Source organism: Callorhinus ursinus, unplaced genomic scaffold, assembly GCF_003265705.2.
Source record: "Callorhinus ursinus isolate GAN/ISIS: 27379988/994484 unplaced genomic scaffold, GSC_fseal_2.0 scaffold49, whole genome shotgun sequence".
NCBI classification, from domain to species: Eukaryota; Metazoa; Chordata; class Mammalia; order Carnivora; family Otariidae; genus Callorhinus; species Callorhinus ursinus.
Genome location: NW_027397111.1, coordinates 6020536 through 6035432, shown reverse-complemented (window position 1 = coordinate 6035432; position 14897 = coordinate 6020536). Strand labels below are relative to the sequence as shown.

At 50.4% G+C, this 14897-nt stretch overlaps 1 protein-coding gene and 1 long non-coding RNA gene across 4 annotated transcripts in view; one reads left to right on the top strand and one right to left on the bottom strand.

Annotated features, from left to right (window-relative positions):
- The window catches only part of GALNT18 (polypeptide N-acetylgalactosaminyltransferase 18), a 356353-nt gene that overhangs the window by 148488 nt on the left and 192968 nt on the right, over positions 1-14897 (bottom strand). The gene's annotated exons all lie outside the window — the stretch shown is intronic.
- LOC112806162 (uncharacterized) overlaps positions 1-14897 on the top strand; it is a 53733-nt gene that overhangs the window by 7943 nt on the left and 30893 nt on the right. The window contains exon 2 of the long non-coding RNA XR_003203819.2: positions 3322-3477. This is a non-coding gene — a long non-coding RNA (uncharacterized lncRNA). The remainder of the gene's footprint in view (positions 1-3321; positions 3478-14897) is intronic.

Sequence of the window (14897 nt, the reverse complement as noted above, 5' to 3'; positions counted from 1 at the left end):
TCTAAAAGGTCCGATTTTGTGCTCCGCGGCTCTATCACTTGCCAGAAGCGGCCGACGGAGGCCCCTCCCCCGCCGCCTATCCTCCCGAATATCGCCTCGGATTCACTTCTCCGCACATCCTACCTTCCAGTAAGTGGTCGCTTCTCTGTTCAGAGAGTTGTTGCTATTCTTTTCTTCGATCTCCTGTTGAGTTCGTAGGTGTTCAGAATGGTTTGATCCCTATTCAGCTGAATTCCTGAGACCAAAGGAAGCCCAGGTCTCCTACTCCTCCGCCATCTTGCCTGTAATCCCCACCATCATTTCTTGCCTGAGATAGGCCACAGCTTCCCAAATGATTTCCGTGCTTCCACTCTTACCCATATCCAGACTATTTAGTACAGACCAGCCAGAGAGATCCTCCAGAAAGGACGGTCAGATCATACCTCTCCCCGTTTAAAATACCCCAAAACATGTGACCCACTGCACTGAGAGTACTATTCTAGAAGGTCCTATGAGATGAGGCCCCTGCCTAATTCCTCAACATTATCTCAAGCCATCATCCCCCTTCCTTGCCACCTTCCAGACACACTTGCCTTCTTTTGACTCTGAGAACACGTCAGGCTCTCTCCCACCTCAGGGTCTTTGCCTGTGCTGTTCCTTCTGCCTGGAACACTTTTCCATGGCTCTTCATGTGGCTGACTCCTTTTCATCCTTCAGTGCACAGGTGAGAGGCATCTCTAATCATCTCACCTGGAGCAAGGCCCCTCCACATTTGATTTATTTCCTATCACCCTATTTATATATCTTATGGCTTTTATCACACTGTAACCATTTGATTTGTTTCTTGTCTATCTCTCACACCAGACTGTGAGCTCTGTGAGGGCAGGGACCATACCAGCCGCATATTCCCAGTGATTAGCACAGTGGCCAACATAATGTAGGTGACTGTATTCATATTCTGTTGCTGCATAACAAAATACCACAAACTTAGCAGCTTAAACGCAAATTTATTATCTTATAGTTTCTGTAGCTTATAAATCCAGGTATGGTGTGGCTGGATTCTCTGCTCAGGATTTCCCTGGGCTGAAATCAAGGTGTCAGTTGGCATGATAGCTCTTATCTGGGCCTCAGGGCACTCTTCTAGCCTTACTGGTTGTTGGCACAATTCATTTCCTTGAGTGTAGGACTGAAGTCCCTGTTTTCTTGCCAGCTGTCAGCTGGGGCCACTCTCTGCCAGGAACTACAGGAGAACCTGTAGTTTCCGGCCCTGTGGCCCCCACAGGCCCTGCACAGCATGGATATTTGATTTATTTCAGGCCTCCAGCATCTCTGAGACTTTCCTTTCTGCAATGAGCCAGAAGAAGCTCTGCTCTTAAAAGGCTCACGTGATTAGGTCAGGCCCAATTGATTGGAGACCTGAATTATTACATCAGTAAAGACTTCACAGCAGTAGGCGGGTTAGTGTTTAATTGAATAACTAGAAGAAGCGAGTATGCACCAGGGTCCAGGAGTCTTGTGGTTCCATCTTGGAATTCTGCCAACACTGTGATCAGTACATATTTGCTAAATGAAAAAAATGGACCTCCTTCTGGCCACCTCTTTGTATAAGTGGCTTATCCAAGCCTATGTGAGTCCATCTCTAGATATAAGGCAGGCAATTAAAAAAAAAAAAAGCCTAGTGGGCAATACAAGAAAGGAAAAGATAGACACATTTGAGTTGGGAAATGTGGATTCAATCCCCAGCTCTGCCACCATCTTGGAGTGAGAACTCTGGTGATTCACTACCGCTTCTGACCTTCAATTTCTTCATCTCTCAAATGGACATAAAATAGCTATGTCATAAAATGGAAAAGATTAAATCCATCCATCCATCCACCTCCTGACTCATCCACCCACCCATGCATCTATCTATCTATCTATCTATTCATCCATCCACTCACCTACCCATCCATCTACCCATCTACACACCTACCTATCCATAGCTTTTCCTCTCTGTCCCATTCTGTCTTTTTGGTCTCCCTCTCTCCTTCCTTCCATCTCCCATAGATATACCCGGCATAACACAGGAGCCCAACTGGAAAGTGGAAGGATGGCATTTGATTTTCCTGCCACGCAGAATTGGGGAATTCGGTGAACAGTAACCTCATCCACAGCTGGACTGATGTATTGTGGGAATGTCATGTATACAGATCTAGAGGGAAGTAGTTGAACACCTAAGACTATGGAAATTCACTCCAGAAAGATTACACAATAACTTTGAACGTCTTTTTCAGAGAAAATACAATCACTTTAGGCAATACCTCGGCCTCATGCCTGAGCAGCCCTGGTCAGGAACACTCAGCAAACAACTTTGTTTTCTTTGATTCTCTGCATTAGTTCTCATGTTTAAGCCAAATGAAATTTGACAACACAGACAAGCTTCCAGACACATTCAGTCCATGGGACTTAGCTAGAAACCTCTTTCAACGTGGGGGAAAATATTCCTTTTTTTCAATGTCTAAGCACCTCGGGGAAGATAGGAGAAGTCAATGCTGCCACTGGGTGGCCTGGCATTAAAATCTGCCTTGCATTGCTGGCATTTTCTGTCACATCAGTGAGTGCCAATTGGTGACAAGTTAATTCCTTCCCACTATCTGGGTAGAGAATGCTCTCTCCACCTCCTGATCTCATCAGCAGATGATTCTTCGATCTATTCCCCTCTGAGACCCAGGTTGGGACACCCTGCCAAGGCATGTTGGAAGCCTTGCCTTCACCATTAACCCTGCTGGAGATACTCTTTTTAATTTCCATTTGGCTCAGAACCCATGTAAATGCTGAGCCCTGATCTAATTTCTAATTCATTCCTGTCACCCCATCAAATTTACTGGGTGAGAAAGGGTTTAAGGATTTGGGTTTGTGAAGTTCCAATTCACACTTCTTTCCCCAGATTAGAGACACATGAGGCCTAGGGCTTTTTCCCTGGGTCTTTGGCTTTGAAATGCTGTGGTTTTTCACTCCTAGATGAATACAAGAAAGGAAAAGATAGACACATTTGCAACCACAAGGACCACAAACACACTCCACGATCATCCCTCAGGGTTGCAGGTCACAGGCAGTGCAGGAAACGGAGGTGTCTCAGGGAAGAGAATTGGGCAAGCCAGGGTAAGCCTTGGTGAGCTGCAGCACATCCAAATCATAGCCACCCACAGTCAGAGTCAGGCCATGTGAAGGCCTGAGCACTGGCTTCCCTCCCCGGCCCCTCCCCCACCTCCTGCCCCTAAGAGAGGTCCTGCTGAGATGAGCCCCAACAGAGGGACATGATGGAGCTCTAAGTGACTCTCAAACTCTCTGCCTCCTCTGCAGCTTTCCTGGGCACTAGGCATTCCCCTCCCCATTACGGGCCTGGTCCAGGGTGCCTGACGCAAGTTGCAAGCTCTCAAGATTCTGGGATACCACAAGGATGGCATCTGAGTCCACAACCTAGGGACAAAATCCATACCTCGACGGCACGATGACCAGGTACTTTTCTGAAAGGCTGATCAGCCCAGAAGGGGTCTCCCTGAATCAGTGAGACTAAAACCGTACGCACAGCCCATGCCTTGTAAGGTTCTCAAACTGCACACAATGAAGGAAGCTGCACAAGGGAGAGGCGAATTCAGCCTCTCTGGACTGGCTGCTTTCTGAGATGTGGGAAAGCAGCACGCACGAGAGGGAGACGTTTGCCCCAAGCATGGCTGAGACAAACAGCATCTCCAGAGAAGTTTCTCTGTCTCAAACTGGGAAGCAATATGACAGAGGCTGCTAGACACAAAGACCAGGACTGTACCTGGCCTGCCCGTGCGGCTTGTCCAGCCCACCAAACGTAAAAGTGTGATCTCGGCCAGTCTTGCAGGCTAGGAAGAGGCTGGAGCCAGTGTTGGCTGCCCCTTTTGGCTGAGCTCGGGCTCATTCTCTTGCTCACCACCATCCCACTAGCCCCATTGCCTCACCTCTGCCATTCACCTTATCTATCAAGCCTCAGTAGGTAACGGAGTTCAGGACCCCTGAATGTGGCGACAAGGTTAAGTGCTCAGCCTCAGCAGCCAGATCCAACTTGGGTTCAGATGCTGGCTCTGCTATTCCTAGCTATATAACCGGTAACTTCTCTGAGCCTCGGTGTTGTCATCTGTGAAATGAGCATGATAATAATAACACCCACCTCCCACGGCTGTCCAGAGGCTTACGCGTGTGAAGTAACACATCAAAGATGCTTAGGAACAAGGAAAGCTCTTGTTAGTATTCACTTAAGCTAAGATTATACCAGCCCGGAGGCGGATATATATGCATGGGGAAGACATTCTGATGACAGAAATCCTAAATAGCTTTGTGCTCAGCCACATGTTGTCCAAGGAAGGGGTATGTTGCCTTCCCTGTGACTTCACAAACTCACTATTCCAGTCTCTTGGTCTCTGTTTTCATTGAATTCATCAGATTCACCAAGTCCTCGTGTGGCACAAGGCACCCTTCTGGGGAAGAGGCCTCATGGGGAAGAGGGAAGAAGGAATCAAAGACGAAGGCTCCATTCAGGGCTAAGTAACTTTGGAGTCTGCTTCCTCATCTGTAAGACGAAGAGAGGTATTGGAAAAATTCAGATCGTGTGTACAAGTGTGTAGTACAGTGCCTGGAACATAAAAGGTGCTCGATAGATGATCCTTTTGATTCTTCCCTACAGTCTAATTAGAAAGACACTAAAACAGAGGCAGGTTCTGTCTTTTCCTCCACCCTCATAGCCATGTCCAAATCCCATTCAATCTCCAAAGCCCAGGTCGAATGTCAGCTCTTCTAGGAAGTTCTCCCAGAATGACTGAGACCTCTCTCTGGGCTCCCTTTCACTGTGGCTGCTGGCCCTTACCATCCCTTTGTGGGTAATGGCTATTTGTTTCTGGTTTATCATCTGCACTAGGCTATGAGCTCTCTGGAAACAGAAACTGTTTCCACCCATCCTTGCATCTTAGGTGCAGAGTGTGCTCCCTGACTCTTGAGAACACCCTCTGTGAGTGTCTGGTGGAGGAAGGAGTACAGTTAGTGAAGCCCCAGAGTGGGGTTGCTCTCTGGCTCTGCCATTAGCTAGGTGTGCACCGCTGGGAAACTCACGGAACCTCTCCGGATCTGTTTCCCCTTCAGGAGAGTGAGGAGCTTGGGCTGGATTTTAGGGTTGCCTGCTTCAAGATGCCCAATGTCCCATAAGAGAAGCCCCTGTGGGTGGGAGAGGGACTCACAAAGTGAACTAGGTCACCCACCCTATTTGTAGGTCAGGTGCTGAGTGCAGAACTACCTAAGCCAGGGGGAGGCCACTGGAAGTCACATTTTGGGGACCAGGGATGAGAACACAGAGGGAACTACATGTCTTGTTACCTAGGCCCTGCCCTCCTTGGTCAGGCTAAAATCAATGCCCTACATCAGCAGCACAGAAGGAGTCAAGGGTCAACCTTGGGGCTGTCTGGTAAAAGCAGCCTTCTGTTAGTGGTGGTTCACATGAAGCCTTCCTGCTCACTGATCTGACAAACCTGGGCTTGCTTTCTGTTCAAGAGCTTCTCTCCCTAAAATTCTACATACATCTTGAACTCCGAAGACATGAGCTTCTAAAAACAACCAGAAATGAGGCATCTCATTTCTACATCTGTGCCAAAGCAGGGCTGTAGAGTCTGTGTACTTGACTAAAGCTTGTCAGAGGCAGGGACCACATCTGCCTCACCACCGCCTCCCCATTGAGGAGTTTGGAACCTGCTTCTCGGGTTGTTCAATGAATGCATGTGAATGGCTGGAGGAGCACAAGAGGCCTAAGTCCCTGTGGGCCTAAGCAGATAGGTGAGGCAGTCCCTGAAAAAAACAATGGAGTTGTTCCCCAATTTAGGGCCCCAGAGAGCAGATTAGAGCCCTGGTTAAAAAAAAAAAAAAATCTGCTCTCTCCCACCACCACAACAAGAGCAGATTTCTAGTGGTGTGCAGTAGAGAGGGGTCCACACCTCCTGCTGGACCTTCAGGCCCCCGTTATTTGTCCTGGCTTCTACCACCCCTAACGATGTCTCCCATATAACCTTCCACCATGCCATCAAACATGGTGGTGTCGGCCTCCTGGGAACCCTGACAGCTAACACACAGGACAGGGCTGGGTGGCCGCTGGGGTGGCCACAAGCTCCAACGCTTGTCTGCATGCTCCCCTTTTAGTTGAGCCCTCCAACCCCGCTGGAGGACACCTGGGAGGCGGTGTGGTTTGGGGCAGCCTTTCAGAAAATCAATGCCACCAGAAGGCATTCCGTACTCCAAAGATTTAATATCAGTAGGAAATATTTGACTGTTGGGTTTCAAGTGGTGTTAAATATGTGGGCAGGCAGAGGGAGGATGTCAGCTTCCTGGCAGCCCCTGGCATTCACTGCATTTCCACCGTCAGCACCAGTACAAGCCGCTGAGCAGGATGGGCTGACGGCCAAAAATGGCCAAGGAGACATATCTTGCTGGCTGTGCTGCGGGCTGGGGGAGTGTGACCCTGGCCTTTTCCAGGGACAGCTGGACTCCCAGCTGGGGCCCCTCACCTGAGGGCAGGAGAGACATCTTCTGATTTCCTCCCACACTTGCTCAACACTCCAGCTCCAGGAATTTCCCCCTCGACAGATGGTCACACAGCTGACCGCTGGAAGAAGGCCTTTTTGTATTTGGTTCCTGCTGGCTTTGTTAATCAAATAGTGGTCGTCTCGGCTAGTGTGTAAAGCCAAATGGTCCAAAGTCTTCCCACTGCTGACTGCTTACAGGGAGCTCATGAGCTAAGGAGGGCAGGCCCTTTGCCCTCCTGGGGGCCCTTCTTGGTTGCCAGGGAAGCATACTGGGGAGTTTCTGATTCCCCGAGTCAGTTGCCCGTATCAGTAAAGGGGCCCAGCACCAGTGATGTACTAGCCACCCCATTGCCAGACTCAGACAGGCTCTGCTGTGGGGCCTGCTGGGACCTTGGCAGAGCAGCTGGTGAGGACAGAGAAGAGGCTGACAACGTGCAGGACCAGAGCTGGAGAAACTGACTGAGCTCTGGGGCTGGTCCACCAAGAGGCAGTGCCACCAGGGGCTGGGCACATCCAAGCATCACTAACTAAGGATGCTCATTTCGGCCGGAGGTCTCAGCCCTGAGACTGTGGGAAGGCAGGTGGATCAGACCAGGGGAGCAGGGCCCCAGCCAGGTGGTATGGGAAGCAAGGCAAGCCTCTCAAATAGGAGCATTGGCCAGGGCTAGATGAGGAGCTAGAGCCCAGCTCAGGGGGTAAGGGTTCCATCCCAGGAGCGAACAGCAGCTTGATAGAGAATGGAGGCAGAAGGCTAAGTGTAGGACCAACTCAGAGAAGGTTGAGGAAGGCTGGGGTGGGGGGGGCAGCAGGTGCAGGGAACACAGCCCGGGCTGCAGCAGCTCTGTTAAAGCCATGCTGCCCACCATGGGAAGAACAGACTGCTGTTCTTCACTGCAGAGGTCGGCACAGGCTGGGCTATTAGCACATGGCACCTTGATGCACGTTCTAGAAAAGTACTCCCCTTTGGACTCCCAATTAGAAAAAGGCATTTCCAACACAGACTCATAGCAGGATGCATGGCTTAGCCAACGGAGATCATGGGCTAGATTTTATTCCCCCACTCCCCCTGGTCTGGGTGCCCCAGCGAAGGGCATAACCTGTGGAACCACATGCAGAAGCTCTGAGAGAATGGGTCAGAAACAGACACACCTGAAAATGTCAGAAATATTTATCGGATTCCTTTCCACCACTGTGGTCACGGGCCGAAGCACTTCCCAATGCTAGGGTCGGGGCCTGAGTCAGGGAGGGGTGGGCATTGGCTATCCAGAGCGGTCAGGAGCTCAATGGTCATACGGTTTCCTTGGGAGAGCTCTGGTCAACACCGGCGCGCATGATCTGCAGCCTGGCCAAGAGCTACCCTCAGGCAGGTGACGAACGGTGTGGCAGGGGGAAGGCAGCCCCTGGCAGTATGGAGTAAAGGTGAGAGCCTCCAGGACTCCTGCAGAATTCAGTGCTAGGCTGCTCCCATGTCGAGGCTGCTGGGTGCCCGCTGCCAGTCTTATGGATGGGCTATTCTAGTCACAGCCGTCAAAGGCATAGGGGTGGGTGGTGAGGAGAAGCCTTCAGCTGAGTGGGCTGACAGCCCATGTGCCTGGCTGTATAAACACCTCTAAGCTGCCTGAGCCTTGGTTGTAATTAGATTAGCTATATGGGATTCTTTAAGCTCCATAAAGCACAATACTGTCGGACCATTCTTTTCCTCTGCTTTTTTTTTTTTTTTTTTTGCAATTATTCCAGCTGCATGCAAAGCTGTTGGTATTTCTACAGCTTGGAATGAGTATCTCTTGTGTAGGACAGCATCTTTGAAACATTAAACAACAATTAGGCAGCCTCTGGGCCAAGGGATGATGGGGTCTTTGCAGGGGGTGGAGGGGGACCCAGCAGCTGGTGGCAAACAATCTGGGAGTTCCGATTCTACTTCACCACTACCCCGTGATTGTCTTACCAACAATTACAAGTAACAATGAATCACAGTTGTGCAATTACTTGTCATTTACCAGAATTGTGCAGGTGGCTCCAGGTAGTGGTGGATGAGGCTGAACCACTATCTACGGGTCTTGCCCACCCCTGCTCACACAAGCCCAGTGTGATGGGCCGAATCTGCACACCCCCCAGACCCAAATAGTCAAGTCTTAATCCCCAACATCATAGTATTTGGAGGTGGGGCCTTTGGGAGGCAATTGGGGTCAGAGGAGGTCATGAGTGTGGGGCCCCATGATGGGCTTAGTGCCCCTTATAAGAAGAGCACAAGACCCCAGAGCTTGCATTCTCTGCACACACACGTGCACCGGGAAAAGGCCATGTGAGGACAAGCAAGAAGGCAGGCATCTATAAGCTAGGAAGCAGGCTCTCATCAGACCCTGAATCTGCCAGCACCTTGATCTTGAACTTCCCAGCCTCCAGAACATGGGAACTAAATGTCTACTGTTTCAGCCACCCAATCTAGGGTATTTTGGTATAGCAGCTCACATGGAGTAAGACACCAGGTGCATCCATGCTTGCACACATTCCCCATGCTCATACCGCATCAGTGCATACTCACCAGTTCACAGCCACTCACTCACATGTGCTCATGGACACACACATGCACATGCGTGCATACACACACACATGCACACACACACACACACACACACCAACTTCATCCTATTGCAAAGGAAATAGGAAGCTGCGCCTCTCACAAGATGACCTAAGCATGGCTGCCAACTCTTTGATTTCCTCTCAACACCGACACAAGCCTAGCAGCCTCTGGCCAACACATCTCTCCTTCTTACTGAACCCTGGGCAAGGCTCCAGCTGAGGAGACAGCCATACCCTTCTCTCAAGTTCCTCCTTTGCCTCCTTCTTTGCTGGCCCTGTTGCCCAACACCATTCCCTCTCCAAAGAATGAGGACAAAATTCCAGTAAGTCTTTTGAAGTCAGAAATGCATGGTGCACTGGAGGCAGCCTTGTTTAGTGGTCAAGGGCGTTAGCTCTGAAAGCAGATGGCCTGGGTTCAAATCCCATGTCTGTGTGACTTTGGACACATTCCTTAACTCCTCTGTGCCTGCTTCCTTGTTATATAAAATCACATTGATAATGGTTCTTACCATTATCATAGAGCACTGATTAATTTATAAAAAATACTTAGAAGAGGCTCGAGCACATGTTAAGTGCTCATTGTGCTGGGGCTGCCTGATTGGGACTCTGTCTACCCAGAAGCACTGGGAGCCACTCTGATCAGAGGCCCAGGCCTGGAGAAGTGGGGGTCAAAGTACAGCACGGGGCAGAGGTAGCCCACTAAATGGTGGCCTAGGCTGGAACACAGCCCGAGGAACCCCTGGTCACACTTACCTGCCGCCTTGCACTGAAGTAGATCCAGGACTGTGCCTGAGGGGATCTAGGGGCAGCTAACCTATGTGAGACTCTGGGACACAGGTCCGCCATTTCAGTGTGTGTGTGGGGCTCATCCTGGATTTGATCCACCCTCCCCAAGAAGTAATGGGGTGGGCTGGCTGTCAGGGGAAGACTAGACAGGAAGGAACCTATGTCCACAGAGCTGAGCACAGGGCCAGCTTTGTGGCACTCCTGGTACTGCCTCCCATGCTGTTCCCTCCTCACTTGGGGGCCTTACCCTCCATGATGGCCTTTCTCTCCAAGGGTGGGTCATTAGATGCCCTTCTGATTAGGAGGCTGTCCAGAGTTTATTTCTAAATCAACCTGTCTCACTCCTCAAAAAGAAAAGACTCTCAGCAATGTGGTGAGCAGAGAGATGTGGGTTCCAGGGCCAGGGGACCTGGGTTTGAATCCCCATCCTACCATGTCCCAGCTATGACTTTGGGCCCTGATCACTTTTTATTTTGAGCTCAATGAGACTTAGCGTCTTCATCTATGAAACAGAGATAGAAACCCCATCTATTTCCCTAAGGTATTATAAGTGTCCTTTTATAACCAGTTTATTGAGGGACTACTATGTGCGGAACACTGGGTTAGGTGGTGGGACACTAACATGCCCGGTACCATGTCTCTCTCACACTGGTCACCTTGGCTAATCTGTGCTAAATTGCCCACTATAATTTAGTGAGTAAATAACCAGTAAAAATGGTGTGTGAGGGAGGAAGCCAGAGCATGTGGGAGTGCTTAAGTGAATTTACTGATCTAGCTGGCAGGTGGAGTGCAGAGCGACAGAGGGCTTTCTGGAAGCCATACTACCTGAACAGACCCTGAGGCTTGAATTTGGCAAAGGGGGTGGGGTGTGGGAGGACAGTCATTCATTGCTAAGTAGAGCAAATGGCTTGGAGCCACCACACCAAACCTAGGGTGCCTGGCCATGGACTACCATGTCCCTATAGAGTGTAGACAGTGGGAAGAATGAACATAGGGCCACACAGGGACATAGCATGGGATGGAGGAGAGAGCCCTGGTGGGAGTCGGAGGACCCAAGGTCCTCCCTCAGCTCTGCCACTCACACGCTGTGGGGCTCTGGCAAGTCTGTCCTACACAGGTCCTCAGTTTCCTCCTGAGAGCCAGATGGGGTTGGACTGTCTGTCTGCCTCTCACTGTGGTGGGGGAGGGACAGCTCCATTTGCTCTGTCTCTAGAGGCTGCCTGGTTCTATGCCTCATTCTGCCAACACTTGTCAAAGGTTTCAAGCAAACGTGACCAGCGAGAAGGCTGGATCCATGAGCAAAGGGTATTTATCACCAAGGAGAGAGATGAATGCACGAGGTGCTGGGAACTGGCCATTCTCTTGTTGGAAGAGAACAAACATCAGGCAGGGGTTAGACTGGGCACATCACTGCCATCCAAGAGCAGACTGAAATCTCCAGGTAAATGGGATTCTTAAAAGAATATCTGACATTGCCATTGCTTTGATGCGCTTTTAGTCACAAAATTCAGATTCATTTTGAAATTTCAAGTAGCATAAAGAGAAGGGTATATGATTTTTAAGTGTATCAAAAGAGGACACGAGCTAATACAAGGAAACATGGAAACCAATGGGGCGCTTGGGCGGCACAGTCAGTTGCGTGCCCAACTCTTGGTTTCCACTCAGGTCATGATCTCAGGGCCATGGGATCGGGCCTGCGTCGGGCTCTGCACTCAGCAGGAAGTCGGCTTAAAATTCTCTTTCCCTCTCCCTCTGCCCCTCCCGCTTGTGCTCGCTCTTTCTCTCTAAAATAAATAAATAAATCTTTAAGGAAAAGGGAAACACAGAAACTGGATATAGCAAAGGAAATTGTTTTTGGAAGTGGAGGTGGCTGGATTGTGGGATGTGGTGATTCCGGGACAGCTGGTGAGGGAACCTGAAAGAGCTCATGTTCAGAGAACACCTGCTCTGTGCCAGGTCCTGGGATACGTGTCACCTGAAGGTGCTCACCATGGGGGCGGGGGCAAGTGCTTAGCTGTGTGCTAAAGGCCATTCAGAAACCTGTTGAGGGAGTGAATGAATGAAGGAATGAATGAACAAGTGAATGCCAAGAATCAGAGGCAGGGATGATTCTGTCTGTGGCAAATGCCAGGGCTTCCCTCCCTCTGGAGGTCCCTAAATGTTAAATCACTCCATCCCAGCGGAAGATACTGGCCCGCTGGGATTCACCGAGAGTACAGTAATTAAAACCAGGAGGCTCAGAGCCATGTTCCCACCATTTCTGGAAATAACGAGGAAGAGGGAGCCGGGGGTGGGGGAAATACTGCCTCAGAGTCACAGGGCAGGCATGCCTGCCACATCAGCAAGACCTGCAGCGGTTGGGTAACTTTGAAGGGGGGAGGCTTGGGGTCAGCCATCTGCCTCTGTGCATAGGACCGGAGTTCAGGCCACGTTGGGGTAACAGCATGAGAAGCTCCCCCTCCTGTTCTGCATTCTGCCCACCACTCATGTCATCTTCCTCGGATGCAGCAGGGAGGTCCCAAGGGCCCCACCCAGGGAAGACACACTCCACCCAGCAGTGCCTGAGGCCTGAGGCTTGCTCTGGGGGAGCTTAAGTGCCTACTGTCCCAGGTTCCTCAGCTGCAGCACAGATGGGGGACAATAGTTAGAGCAGGGATTCCCAGAGGATGTCCCATTGCATGAGAATGCTCTCGAAAGCTTATTAAAATGCAGATTCCAAGCCTTGCTGCAGACCTACAGAATCAAAATTGATTCATTCATTGAATCACTATTTATTACGCACCAACGAGTACCAGGCACTATTTTAGGTACTGGAGATACAGCAATGAACAAAACAGAAGTCCCTGTCTTCATGGAACTTACATACTGGTAGGGTGAAAATGGACAAATAAAGTCACCAAGTGAGGACAGTAGATCAGATGGTAATAGGTGTTGTGGAAGAAAAGAAACAAGAAAGGGATGAGGAGTGACAGGGGTCAGGGCTGCCACTTCGAACAGGGTGCCATTTTAAATATTTGAACAAAGTCCTGAAGAGGCAAAAGAGCAAGTTGTGCAGATCTCAGGGGTAGGAGCATTCCAAGTGAAGGGAGCAGCAAGTGCAAATGTCCTGAGGCAAGAATGTGCCTGAATGAATCTCTGTATTTTTAATCAAGCTCAAATGCTAAAGTTTGAGACCACTCCAGCAGAATGACAGCATCCTACACAGGAGCTAGCCCCTGAAAGAGTGGAGCTTGTTTTGGAAATTGCTAAGCAGGCAGAGAACAGGGACTCAGACCCCAGCCCTTGACTTCTGTGGGGGAAAGCTAAAGATCTCGACGGGCTGCTTGGATGAAGAAAGGGGTCATCGACGGCCCCTTTCCTGTTTCCAGGAAACACAGGCCTGACCCCAAAACAAAAATACCTGCAGAGGAAGAGTTTGGGGGAGACAAGGCATGAGCACACACAGAAAGTGTGACATCGCCTGGGAGGACATTCCGAAAGCTCTGTACTCCTGCTTCAATTTGAATTTTAAACACAGACGTCCCTTCCATCATGCCTTATCTCACTCAAGCCTCCAAACAATCCCTGAGGTAGGAATTCCACATCCCAGTTTCAGAGATAAGAAAAATTGGGTTCACAGAGGTTAAGAGTGCACAGCCAGGAAGGAGCTAGAAAGAGCTGGAACTGAAAAGCTGCCCTAAGGCCAAATTCTGCACGCTTCTGTGCTCTCCCCACCAGAGCACATTGTTTTGGGAAGGAGAAAAAAAGCAAGCCTTTAAGCAGTGGCTACACATCAGCTATTATTTTATTATTATTATTATTTGCTGTTTTTGTTGTTGTTACTGTCATTGAAACTCAGCCTCAGGGCACCCTTCACACCGTGCACCTTGCACCGCACCTTCACTGCTGTTACCTCACGTGTCCTCAGTGGCAATGGGGCAGGCAGGGCGGGCAGGGCCTCATGGCCCCACACGGCACAGAAAACCAAAGACCCATGGCCAGGAAGTGGCAGGACTGACACCAGAAACTAAGTCCTCGTATGTTTCATCCCCAGTTTAGATTTATTTGCAGGACTCCCTGATGCCAGGGGCTAGGCTGCCTTCATGCCCTTGGCCCGGGCTGGGCACTCCATAAATGTGTGCGGAACTGAACTGACTTGGCCTGACACGAAATAAACCCGATTCCTGTGCTGAGCGAGATGATGCCCCAGAGAAGCCAGCCCCAGATGGAGCCTGCTCAGGATAGGGTCATAGAGCCGCCTTCCCGCAAGTCAGGCTGGTCGCGTCTGAAGGGCCCTTCTGCCCTTTGCCAAGGCATGATGGCCCACCTCCTCCAAGAGCCACAGTCTCAAGGGTCTCTTCTTCCCTTCATGCTAGCTCCGCTCAGACTGGTCTCGGCGCAGGGGGCCCTTTACAGGTTACCTCCCTGCCCCGTCCACACAGGGGTACTCCAGCTGGCACCTGTCCCCTTCCCACCATGCGCCCCCCGAGGTTCTGCAAGCTGCAGGGTCCTGGGACTGACCGCTATTGCTCTGCCAGCCTCCCGGCACCCCTCCTGACACGCCTCCCAACACCCCCCACTGCCTCTAGCAAACTCCCTCTTCACCCATCTGCTCCTCCCGAGTGGGACAAAGACAGGCCTTTTCTTCCCAGAGGCAGCCCTCATTTCTGTGCCCTGGATCCCATCCTCTCCTCCCTCCTTGGGGACCTTGTTCCATGCCTTGGCCTCAAAGGATACAGACACCCCCTCCCCAGACCAACGAAATCACCAGAGCTAAGAGATGGCTACCCGGAGTTCTTAAAAGCTCTCTAAGCAATTCTGATGTGCAGTCAGGGTCTTGAGGACAAACTGCCTTTCAAAAAAGAGAACTACAATACAATACAATACAATACAACTGAATAACACAGACCAGACTATAATAGAAAATATCATAGTGCTCTGCACATTAGAAGGCTAACTATTGTTGCTTAAAAGTTTTGTTTCAACAGTGGATGCTATTGTATG